The following is a 12,270-nucleotide window of genomic DNA, read 5'->3' as shown; positions in this document are numbered from 1 at the left end:
TTCTTCACTTCACCCACAAGCCTATATCTTCATTGGCAGAGAAAGTTTTTTTCTGGAAGTCGTATTGTTATGCAACTGCATCAGTGAGGGCCCTAAAGCTTGGCTTTAAAAGTAGGTGATTTTGCCAGAAGGAACCTCAGACTGTTTTACAAATTATTGCAGTGTATACCCGAAGGAGCTTCATCGAATGGGAGAGTGGTGGAGAGTAATTAGAGCGCGAGGGGCGTTTTCAAAAATTATTTCGTATTTTTATATGGTCACTCACTGTTGACCAATGTGAAGCTACTAATTTCAAACAGAAATACTTTAAAAACAGGTAGCCGTGAGGAGGTACTCGGTGACGAAGAAAAAGAAGGCAACGAGCTTGCACGTGGGGAACATCAAATGGGTATGTGTCAATTAGGCAGGAAAAAGCACAACAAAAAATCAGGTGGGGTGGGGAGGGGTGGGCGATCAGTAAATTCCTGGGACGCGCTGAGATAGAACGTGTAGCCCAGTGATCGCCGTTCCGTAAAAACCCGGACCGCAACAGCTTCTATTCCTCAGAGCCGCCCGCTTCTGATCCCTACATCTCGTTGGATGCCCCGTGCTTGAAGCTGGGGTCGCGCTTGGCGAGAGAGAGCGGGTTTATGTTGATCTGCAGGTGGAACCCTCGGCTTACACTGGCAGCAACGCCACAAATCACTTACCCATGTGCAAAGTCTCCGAAGTCTGCTTAGTTTTCCCTGCCGGAATCAGGCGCGACGTAGAGCCGTTCATCGAGCCGGCCTGGCCGTGTCGTCTCCGCCCACCCCGCGCGCGCCGTGACGTTGCAGAAAGCGGGGTTTTCGAAAGACATGAAAAGAGACTCGACAATAGACTCTAGAACGCCATGTTGCATTTTGCTGCACTGGGTATAGATAGAATAAGAATGAAGAAAAAGATGGTCTGTTCTGATACCAGGTTCACACAGAAAAGAAAGAAGGAAGACGAGGAACTTTCGAACGTCCTGCTCGTAGCGGCAAGCAATTTAGTCTTCAGTAAATGCAATCATTCTTCCTTATTGTGGACTTGGACATATTTATTTTTTTATCACCTTACGGTGCCTGGAAACCCAGGAAGGGAGAATTCGGGGCAGCCAACGCGACGGAATGGGTATCAACCAAAATGACAGCCATGGTGACGATGTCCATAAGGTGAACGAGATCTCGGTTAAGTTTCATATGGTTCAAGTTCATCCGACTTTCCGTGTTTTACAAGAAGGACGGCAACTATGCGGCCAACGGATTGTTAAAATTTTCAGAGTATGGTAGTGCCTTCGAAAGCTCACTGGCGGGCTTGGGAGAACAGAATGCGACGACTAGGCATCTGGGCCACTAACGATTGCCCTCGATATGTCCAGGCAGTGATTCAAAGAACGGTGGGCTGAGTTGCACAGCTCATCGTACAAGCAAACATACTCTGCCTCGACAGCACCAATGGAGATTTGTTGTGTCTAGGGTGCTGCTTGATGAATTAAAAGAACAACAAAATAAAAGATTTTCACTCGAAATGTGTGCAGCGACACAAAATTAACATGAAGCTTGGACGTGAGGACCGTTATTTTGCGTTTTGTGCTGAAGAGTTTCCTGTTCTGCTTACGAAAACCTGATTACGCATGCCGGTTAAATGCAAACATGAACCGTTGAACAATGTTACACTCTTCAATGCGAATTCTAGGTTAACAATGAGGAATTCACTACCGAAATCAAACGTGATAAACATATGATTTACGTTATGAGCCGACTGTACCATAGGTTGAAAGACGCCAAGGCTTATACCAGTGAACAATGCATAATCATGGCCACATGGCATAGATCAGCCAATTTCAGAGGTTTTTTTTAACATCGACAAGGATGTGCTCCTAGCCACCTGGTGTAAATTCGCTTCTGAATGAGGACTATTACCAAAGAATTCGCCCCCGTCACATTTTTTATCCCAAGCAAAAAGAGTACTATGTCACATTCACTTTTTCATCCAAAGTGAAGATCCAAAGTGAAGATGACTTGGTTAAAGTTCACCTAACGGGCCCTCGGAGATAATCGAAATCAACATAGCCTCCTCATCAAGCTCTAAAACACCTTCACAAGCCCCAAATAGCAGATGGTGCCCGCATGTAAACACGAGCGACTCTCCTGCTAAAGTAGAAAGGAGAGGTAGAACATTTGTAGTACGCTGCCAAAGATTCTCCAAAGGTCCAGAGACTGCATTCCACATATTAAATTTCGTCGGTTGTTTAAAACAGGTCCCAAAGTGCGTTGCCGGAAGGGTAAGAATGTATGACACATCGACTGCAGAATTACGAAAACCTAAAGGAAGACGCGTCAGGAGGCAAACACGAGTTTTCACGCCACCGAAGCTATATCCGAAGAAGTACCTTCAAATACAAGAACGTCGAAAATGGGTTGCGAATTTTATCCTGCATACGTCGACTGCAGCTGTACTCTCGGAGTCTGACATCTAACGGCTCTGACATTATGCTGGACCTCTTTCGGATTCGCCTAATGAACAGGAAGGAATAAATTCTACATTGTTTTTGAAGCCTATACAGCCTACTTCCCAACGGGTGAACGCTGGAAGGACCTGTGCACTTAGGGTGTTGAATGGCAATTGGCTGCCTTCTTTTTTCTCTATGGCCGTAAGGATGTTGCGTCTTCTTGCGCAGGATATAGATAGAATCGGAATGAAAACGAGGTTGTTGAATGGTAAAGCCACGCACGGACAGAAAAAAAGAAATGGAGACCAGCAACTTTCGGACGCTATGCCCGCAGTGGCTAGCAGTTCAGTCTCGCGTGAATAAAGTTATCGTGTCTTATTATGGACTTGGATCTCCTGCTTCATATCCTGGTTATGGTTTCTCTGCGATAAAGCCGGTTACAAAGTCCCGGTCTGTCAGTCGAGCCCAACGTGACTGTACTGCTCTGAGTGTCATCGCTTTTCCCATGTCATCAAATTGTGTCCCGAAGCAGCCAACAACAAGGAGACGACATCGTGTTATGCGTCAGCACCAAGGCACAAATAAAATTTTTCAATGGACACGATACTTAGGTCTTCGTGTAATCATTCCTGGTCTCAGTGTGATCAAGATGCAACAGCTACCAACATGGTAGTACAGGTCAAATCCAAACTACTACGACTATCGGCGATAGGAAGGGACCTCTTTGAAAAGAGTGTTTCTATGTTAAGGTACGCCGGCAAAAACACTCTGGTGATGCTTCGGTCACTTGACCCTGAGTCGGCTGTAACAAGTGCAACAGTTACTCTGTCTTTTGCAAGCGCGGGGACTGTTGAGGTCCTAGAGAAACTGAAGGAAATTTCATCACCCTGTTGTTTCTCCGGATAGGATCTGGCAAATTGCATGGACCCTCCCATCTATAAAATTAACGTGAGCAATAACGAAACTGCACGCGATGCCCCCCGTCCCGACCCCGCGAGGCAGGGAAGTGCCAGCGAAGCACAGCAGAAAGAGACTATGCACAACTTGAGCGCCAAAGAGTCAACACAATTTATGACGCGGAGGAGAGAACCAAAGACAAGTAAAAGGAGTCCAAAAATGCCCTTGAACAAACAGTATCAAAGTTACCACTGAGCAGCTTAGCTCTGAACAAGAAAATGACGGTACCCTGCTCTTGTGTTTGAAGACGGTTATAAAACACGTAGCCGTCATGCGATTTGGTGCCAACACGTTTCTTTTATGAAGACCGTGGACTTCTTTAGCATCGTCACCAAAGGCCACAAGACGTGTTAGAAGTGGTGGTCGTCCCCAGGAAGTTCAGGTCCCAAATACAGCGCCAGGCGCACAAGAGTAGTGTGGTTGACCACATACTTAGGCAAAAGGGACTAACAGTTCGTTTTTGGGGGGACTGACGGCCTCTGCCACAATCATTACTCCTTTTGGGGACTAAATGTGAAGGGACGAACGGTTAGTCTTCCACCCGGATAGTCCGCTCCGATACTTTTCAAGGACAAACTCTTGAGAGTCGTAGAAAAAAGAAAACAAAATGTCGGCACCAGCAGGGATCGAACCACCGAGGCATGGCACTATACGCGACGAACCCGACCCGCAACCGCTGTACCGCGCCGCCTGATGGAAGCAGCGGTAGATAATGTTCAGATGTGCCACGTGTAATGCTGAGCCCAACGCGACAGATTCATTCCACCTGGTGTCTGAAATTCTTAACGTGCAAGCACAGGTGACCACTACTTGCGCTTTGCACTTTGCGCTTTGCTAATTTTATGGACTATTATTCAGTTCGAATCTATATGTACAGCTCCACAACCATATTTTTTTCTCGTAAAGAACACTCAACTCGCCGCCTAATTTAGATAGATAGCTGGGTGATCAGACGACGCATTTTAAAAAAAAACAAATTAGCGCAAACTAAGTGTATTCTGACTGTTCGATACATATGTTTTGCGCTCTATGACGTGTGGGGAACAGGCCATATTTTCTTGCATCGGCGAAACCAAGTTCGGTGTTGCTTAGCCTAAATTCTTCAAATTAGCGTCGATAGATGATTGCGACTGGGAAATGCCACCGGGTTTTACAGCAGTTTCAGCATTGTCATAGCTTTGGTGCATAAAAAAATTGTGTTCCGAGTGCAAAAGATAACTTAACTTAGGGATGCTCACTTGTAGCGAACATTTTTATTTTGCAGTTTTCATCAGCAACTAATGCGTTTTTTCTCGTCTGTTAAACATTGTGATGTAATACAGGCTCTTCTAACGATCCCCAGCGTTACGGACGGGAGAATAACGAGACAGGGCACCGGAGGACAGGTCGTGGGGCGCTGGTCCATGCTGTCGTTCTGTGGCCGTGCCTTCTAGGCCGTCGCAGGGGAACCACGGTCGCGCACCCGGTACTGGAACAGCGGCGTCCGGTCCGCAGGCTGCCCTCTTGCTCCCGATCACCGCCGAGCAATCCGGAACACATCGTCCCCTTCGCCGGAATCCTCTAGCACACCTCCTCTTCCTCTTCGTAGCACATACCCCACCATAGGGATTGGCCGTCTTCTTGGACAAAATGTTCTTCAAAAACGCACAGTTACGGCTACTTTCTCACAAACATATACATATTAATTATGCTTAGGAATCAATTTTTGCAATTATCACTAATATTTGTGTTAGTGTTGACGCGCTTGAAATATTTCATGGAAAGTTATTACCTCGCGAGAATCGTATGCAACACAGCGTATCAAGTAACCTCACCGAGAAGCATTCGGCCATCGCGCTTCGCTTCTACTTGCCATTACTCGCCGCTCCATTAACGTAAACAATTTTCTTTTATTAACATCGATAGTGTCTCCCGTGGCACCATCTAAAAGACCCACTGACTGATATGAGTTGTGTTTGGGAAATCCGAAACTGTTCACAGACATAAGCGCCAAAGTGCAACGACGACGTCATTACAGGGAATTACATACGCAGCAAAAAGACTAACTGCACGGGTTTCGTCTTCCCGTTACTGCTTAAAGAAAAGCGGGTACGAACAGTTATTCTGCATTTGTGCACATGGCACATACTCTGCCACATATACCCCCTTGAAGATGAACGGTCCCCCGTAAAGGCTAACGGCTGCATTTTAGTCCCTGTTTTAGTCCTTTTAGCCTAAGAGTGCACTTATCTGTAAAGAACAATACACGTCCCTTACAGAGCGACTTTTTTAGCTGCGAGTACAATCAAAGGTGCGCCTCGATGACCTTTTATGCCAAGCTTGTAAGTGGAAAGTACCAAAAGGTAAGGTCATGAAGCAACTGTTAGATAGCTGTTCCTCATGTGGTACACCATGCGAACAAACCGCAGTTAATCTCTGTGGTTTCTTGCCAGCACGTTCATTAAAGAGTAATATTAGCTGCTGCAGTGTCGATCGAAGGTCTGGGGGACGCAGACGCGGAACCAAGCAATGTGTTGCTGAAGTAACGCAGTTTTTAGATGCGGAGCAGCTCATCTTCGGCGCTGTGTCCCTCCCTCCCGTGTTGTTGACCGCCGTCGCATTCTACTGCGCATGCGCTCCTCTTCAGCCCCGTCAGCATTTGGGCTGACGTCAGCGCAGTCCACTGTAAAAAGAAATAGTTAGCTGGAGCCCGGTTTCAATTCCACGATTCTCTGGCCGTAACGGGAGGTACATGGCGCTCTTCCCACTGCGATACAAACCAAGGCGGGAGCATGTGCTACGAACGCACCTTATGTCCTTCACTCATTCAAACTACATCGAGAAGCTACTGATACAACGAAGGCACGTGAAGCTGAACGACAACGTAACGACGAACTCAAAACTAATGGGAACTTCAGTCGACCCTATGGCTGCTTCGCATACTATTGAGGGTTTCCCTACGGGAAGATGGTGTCATTTTCTTTTTGTGCACGGTCGCTTCGACGGGGTTATCTCCAGGACTAGGTGCCTTGCCAAAGATGTGTAATCTTGTATACTGAATCTATGATTTTCACGATTGCTATGTGCTTTTCTGGGAGCTTCTGGAGGCTTCCCGCCGTGTGGGGCGTATTTACGCGAAGCTGCCAGAGCTTTCACAATTCCATCACTAAATCTTTTATGTAAGATTTATTTAATACTCACTTCGCTTTGACAATGTTCTATCGCACCAAAATACGAAATTTGAACTCTTAGCTACAATAATTATATATATATATACACCCGCTCCTTTTTTCGGCATGTGCGTGACCACGTAGAGTTAGGTGTTAAGGCAAGCGACAGAAACCCAGCTAAATTGCGCGACAGCGTGGAGGCTTGAAAGCCATACTCGCATTATCCCGGGACTGTACAGGACACTTAGAAAGATAAAGCAGCTCGCTAGCGCATTTGTGGTAAAGTTCCACACAAAAGACCTAATGTAAACAAGTACAATCGTCATGGCCCTATCCGGAAAGTCGCTTGTTAAAATCACAAAATAAGCAAATAATCCACCCAGTGGGGCATCTAAACAGTTCAAATGGGTTTAAAATGCTCCCGCTACTTCGGACAGGCAGTTAGAAACAAGAGAGGCCGAATAACAGTGCTCACCGAAGCGTGGCATAAACACACTCCCGTAACACCAGCCTAACCGGGCTAGCCGGCTCTGGATAATTTCAAAACAAAAAGAAAATTATTTTCGAGGCAGCAGATAAAGATTCTTGGGAAAACTGAAAACGTTCCGCAGCATCGGACAGTAAGTTTCCAAAGTGAAAACTCTGTAAAATTTTCGCGCTACGTCACAAATGACGTGTTCATAACAAAGTAGGAATAAGTGAACACGTGGTGCACACAATAGCAAAACCACTAGCTATGACCGCCCTAGCTAGGGCATACTAGATATGCAGTGTGATTTGCGTAAAAAACACAAAAATCGAGATTTTGCACACCCATCGGGGTCTCAATGTTTCTCTGATTTTAGGGGCTGCCTTGCTTTTTCGCAGCACTGCAAAAAGGTCACCGTTGTTGCTGGAGTGAGAGATAAACACGTGTTTTTTTTTTCTTTTGGTAGTGATAAATACCTGGGAAGGACGCTTATACACCTTCAGTGGCAACATTGGTCGGTGGAGCGTCAAACTATCCATTTTGCGTAGCTATTAACATGAGCATAGAGCTGGCTTACTTTCCCAACGGCCAGACAACACTGAACCTCTAATCAGTAAGCCAACGTCTCAACTCATTCCTTCAGAACCGCGCGCATAAAAAGCAAACCAGATGAACGCTGACACTAAATTACTGTAGGCGTGAGAAGAAACGCAGTATGCGGCAGACCTCTCTCACTTCAATCTCTTTTTGTCTGGCTCTCTTTGCCCAACCTCAGCATGCAGGTATGGAGTACTGCCCGCTCCGGGAGTAATCGTCATACAGGACGCTTAAGAGGCTATACTAGAAAAGTTCATCCTTTCTGGGAAGGCTCTGAGGGACACAAACAGCACCGCCTTGCTAGAGAAGGATCTGGCTACTCCATTGTAGTAGCTGGCCGCCACCTCTTTTGATTAACCAACTCCACTCTAAGCCCTCCGCTCCGGAAGCGGCAGAGCAGCTGTCAACAGCGGCGGTCACCGCAGCGATACAGCAGAGGGTGCTAAGAATATTTGGGTTCTTACCGGCCGCGTTTTGATCTTAACACTGCCAACGTTGCGCACGCGACCTGCCAAGCCAGGTGACCTTAGCAATACTACGAGAGGAGCTCTCCGACATGAAGTCGCGTTTTATATTAAGGTTTCGCGAAGTTTGAAAGACAGGAGACGGCTTCATAGTGCTCACTATCGGAAATATTCTGCAGTTACTTAGCGTCCGTGAAACGGACGCTAAGTTGCAGTCTAGCGAGTGTCCTGGGTACTTCTACGTCCGCTTCAGTTTTTCGCTAGTCAAATTCCGTCAAATAGGGGAAGTTAAAAGCCACGAGGAGAAGTCTAGCAATCGGAAAAGACAGAATTTGTGCGGTTAGAAACGACCAGTTTAACATTATGCACAACTTGGGTGATATAATAAAGGCAGCAGAATAATTCTACACCAGACTTAAGGGAATGGCGTTAGATCAGGGGAAACTACTCAGAATAGAAGTTCAACTTGCGAAGTCCCACGAGTATATGAAGAGGGGATCGGAAGGGCTCTCAAAGGCAGGCAAAGCGGAAAAGCTGCCGGTAACGACTGCCTAACCAAGGATGTTTTGAAGAAGGGAGGAGATATCCTACAGGAAAAGATTGCTGTACTATTTTCAGACTGCTTGAAGACTCAAAAAATACCTGTAGCCTGTGAAAATGCCACAATCATTATCATTATAACAAATCGCACATTATCATATTATAACAAGACAGATCAAGACTTCAAGGTTTACAGACCCACCAGCCTCACCTCAGCTGCTTAAAAGCTGCTTACAAAAGGTATAGCTACCGTGTAGGAAACAGCCTGGATATATCTATTTGTTCATTGAAAATACCACTGCGGGCTCTCACTGAGAGGGTGTTAGATAGGTAACGGGAAACATAGAAAAAAGCCATACAAACAAAACTAACAAACATTGTTTTGTAAAGAAAAGTAGATACAATTTCGTGCAAGGCAAACATAACTGTACAGAAAATAACAAAATTGATATGAGGCTTACACATCCAAGAAAAATTTATTGAATTTAAAATGCTATGGTAGTGCTTATTCTTTTATGAAATTTGATTTTATTGGTGACAGTTGCAATATGAGATGGGAGGGCATTCCAATCAACAGACGAGGCATGAATGATTGCGCATTGCTAGAAGTGTGCACTTTACACGCATCCCCTAACGCATTGTCACCCCGGGGAAAATGACCGGTGACAAAGAAAAGAAATCAGCGTTAATTGAAGCGAGGTAGCACTGTTTTTGAAACAATAATAACCATGGTAGTTTACGCATATGTGAAATGATTGGTAAGGAAGCACGAGTTTGAGCCGTGATGCTGATATGACCTGAATTACCTGAAAAGATAAAATTAGCGGCACGATTTTCAAGGAATTGAATTCGGTCAACTAGATAAGCTTTGTGAGGGCCCCAAATGGCAGATGCGTGTTCAATTTTAGGCCTGACAGCAGTTGTGTACGCACGTTTGACACTTTTTTTGATGGAGTATGTTTCACTCTGTGTTTTAAATAGGCTAGTAAGCGGATGGAGGATGCAGGAGTGATCTTTACATAAGGATTACGTGTCAGTTCAGCGTGCAGGTTAAGGCCCAGGTACTTCCAATTGTTAGGAAGCTCAACGGTTTTGTTATGTAAGGAGTAACAAGTGTGAAAGCGAGATTCGGTGGATTTTAAAGACATCAGCTTAGTTTATAAATTATTCATTCAATATAACCTGGTAGAGCACACGGTAGATATTAAGTTAGCGTAAGTTTCGAGGACTAGTCTGTCTAGGGCGGAGGTTCTTTTACGAAAGATAACACCGTCATTGGCAAAAGGACTGACTGTCAAAGTAACGCAATTTCCAAGTCATAAACAAAAATTAAAAAGATTCAAAGCCCCAGTCAAATACCAATGTGAATGTTGAGTTGTGTAAGTATGATTAGCAAACTGTGGTGAGGTACCTGTCCAAAACCTTTAGAAAAATCTACAAATTTTGAGTGTATAAAAAAACCCAGCATAGACAGAAGAGCGATGAGAGTTAATAAATCATATAAGCTGAGTGCCGCATGAACGCCTTATTCTGAAGCCATGTTGACATTAAAAGCTACTTTCCGAGAGAGGTCATACGTTCTAGGGTTATCAAACCAAATCGTTTGGTTTGTTAACCAAATCAGACCGCTAAGTAGGTGGTGAATTGATACATTTATCATATTAACCGATATTAGGTCAATTGGATCATTTGACCTGGTTGGTAACAAGGTAAGTGGTCGTTATACAGAGCCAAAATCATCGAAGGCGTAACATCTACGCTAATGAACCGTATTCTTTGAAACCTCCTTACCTAGGTACGTGGTACCTTTAAGAATACTGTTCGCGTGGTCACCTAAACGGCCTAGAGTTCTGATACTTGCGGTTTTCCAGCTGCAAAAACGGCAGTCGTTAGACGTACATTAGTATTATATGTGTTGCTCAAGTGAACCGCCAATTCAAAAGAATTTCACTCGTTTCTTTCGACGGATTTTGCACGTGTGTTTGGTTGTAACGGATGTTCTCTCAGCGGAACCCTTTCAGGTCACTGAAGGCTAGCCAGACTGATACAATTTCACACGAATAATGCTCACCCAGAAAACAGGAATAGGAGGTAGCCCAGCGGGCAGGTCCGGAAAATGGGGGTTTTCGCTACCCTCAACTGAAATGATAAACGAACTCAAGTGCACTAAAAAAGCAATCGCTTCCATAACCTTTGTTCGACACGCAGCTGCGAAACATCGCTTTGCTGAAAATATATACGTCCTAGTCGGCATGACTAAATGTCGCATACACAGACGTCAAGCGGTTCGTTTTGACTGAAACATTTCAAACAATACAACTAACAAACATGCAACGTTAACGGGACCTTTAGGTCAATGAGACAGGCAGCAGACGTTGCTTGAAAAGAACGATGCGGTGCGTCGACTATTTTCAGGACAAGGATGACAATCCTCTCAAGTGAACAATAAAAATTCATTGATAGGTTTAACTTGCGTGAGCATATTTGTTGGGGACAAATGAGCGGAGTGTTAAGATACTTTAGTAGACATGTCAAAACAAAGCAACAAACTCCTCTAAATTCATAGGACGTCTGTGATTACGTTGTATGGGAATCTTATCTTCACAAAGCGGCAAGACAAGGGTGCCAAGAAACCATGTAGATGAAATGTAATAGCTTCAATATTTTCAAGGTAGTCATGTAACAGCTTGCGGATTGGTGAGCCCACGGCCACCTTTATATGAATCGTTGCCACCACAGCAGAAGGCTCAGATGACCACATAGTCTTCATTTCGTTACAGTATAATTCCTAATTACTTTTCAAGAACAAATATATACCTATATACTCGCCTGAAGTATGAATACATCCGCAACCTTTTCAACTTTTCCCGCAAATTTCACAGTCGTGTAGCTGAAAAATATCAACTTTGCAAAGGCAGAATAATCGGGTTTTTTGGGGTCCGGCCGCAATTTTTTCTTTTTACCTGTACCCTGTGACGGGCCTTTAAAATTTTATATCAAATGAAGCTGCTGCGAGGTAAGCTATATTCGGCTACGTGAAATTATTCTGCAACGTCTATCTTGTTTTTAGATAACTTCGAGACAAGACTAATTGTTTCAAAAGCCGATCAATTTAAGCTTTTAGTTCCGCGCTCGAGCGTTACCTGAAAGCTTGGACTAGCCACGTCAGAGTGCACCTTTTGTGGAGCGCCCGGCATCGGCCAAGTCGATCTCGGACAGAACTCTGCCTAGCATTCGTGGAGTGATCTCTCGTGTGCTATTCTCCTCGCAAGTTCGTTTGCACATGGAATACAGAGCACAGAAATAGAGTTCCAGCTACAAGCGGTGAGTTTTGAAACCGGTTGCCTCGATTGGGAACACGGTCTACTTTTCGCGAAATATGAAAGACCGCGGACAAAGCGATCACGCCTGCCAGTCATGGAGAACTTTCACAGGCAACTGCTGAAATGCTCGTAAACTTTAGCACGCAGCTCTCCCGCGAAGGCCGAGGCACCGCCATCTGTAGTTTGTCTCCTGCTTTGCACCACAATTCTTTTCAGCACCGATAATATGCCACAACAATCAGGTAGATTTTTTTTTCAAAACTCGATAATTTCTTGAACTTATTCATGGCGGGCAAAATTGCCCTCACTCGAAGCG

General features: G+C 44.9%; 1 long non-coding RNA gene across 1 annotated transcript in view; it reads right to left on the bottom strand.

Annotated features, from left to right (window-relative positions):
- The window catches only part of LOC144149441 (uncharacterized), a 38,435-nt gene extending 27,618 nt beyond the window's left edge, over window positions 1-10,817 (bottom strand). The window contains exon 1 of the long non-coding RNA XR_013318308.1: window positions 10,703-10,817. This is a non-coding gene — a long non-coding RNA (uncharacterized LOC144149441). The remainder of the gene's footprint in view (window positions 1-10,702) is intronic.
- Window positions 10,818-12,270: the final 1,453 nt, after the last annotated feature.

Source organism: Haemaphysalis longicornis, unplaced genomic scaffold (genome assembly GCF_048455015.1).
Source record: "Haemaphysalis longicornis isolate Haplotype H1 unplaced genomic scaffold, Haemaphysalis longicornis Haplotype H1 scaffold_8, whole genome shotgun sequence".
NCBI classification, from domain to species: Eukaryota; Metazoa; Arthropoda; class Arachnida; order Ixodida; family Ixodidae; genus Haemaphysalis; species Haemaphysalis longicornis.
Note: the sequence above shows the minus strand (reverse complement) of the source record. Positions and strands in the feature narration are given on the sequence as shown.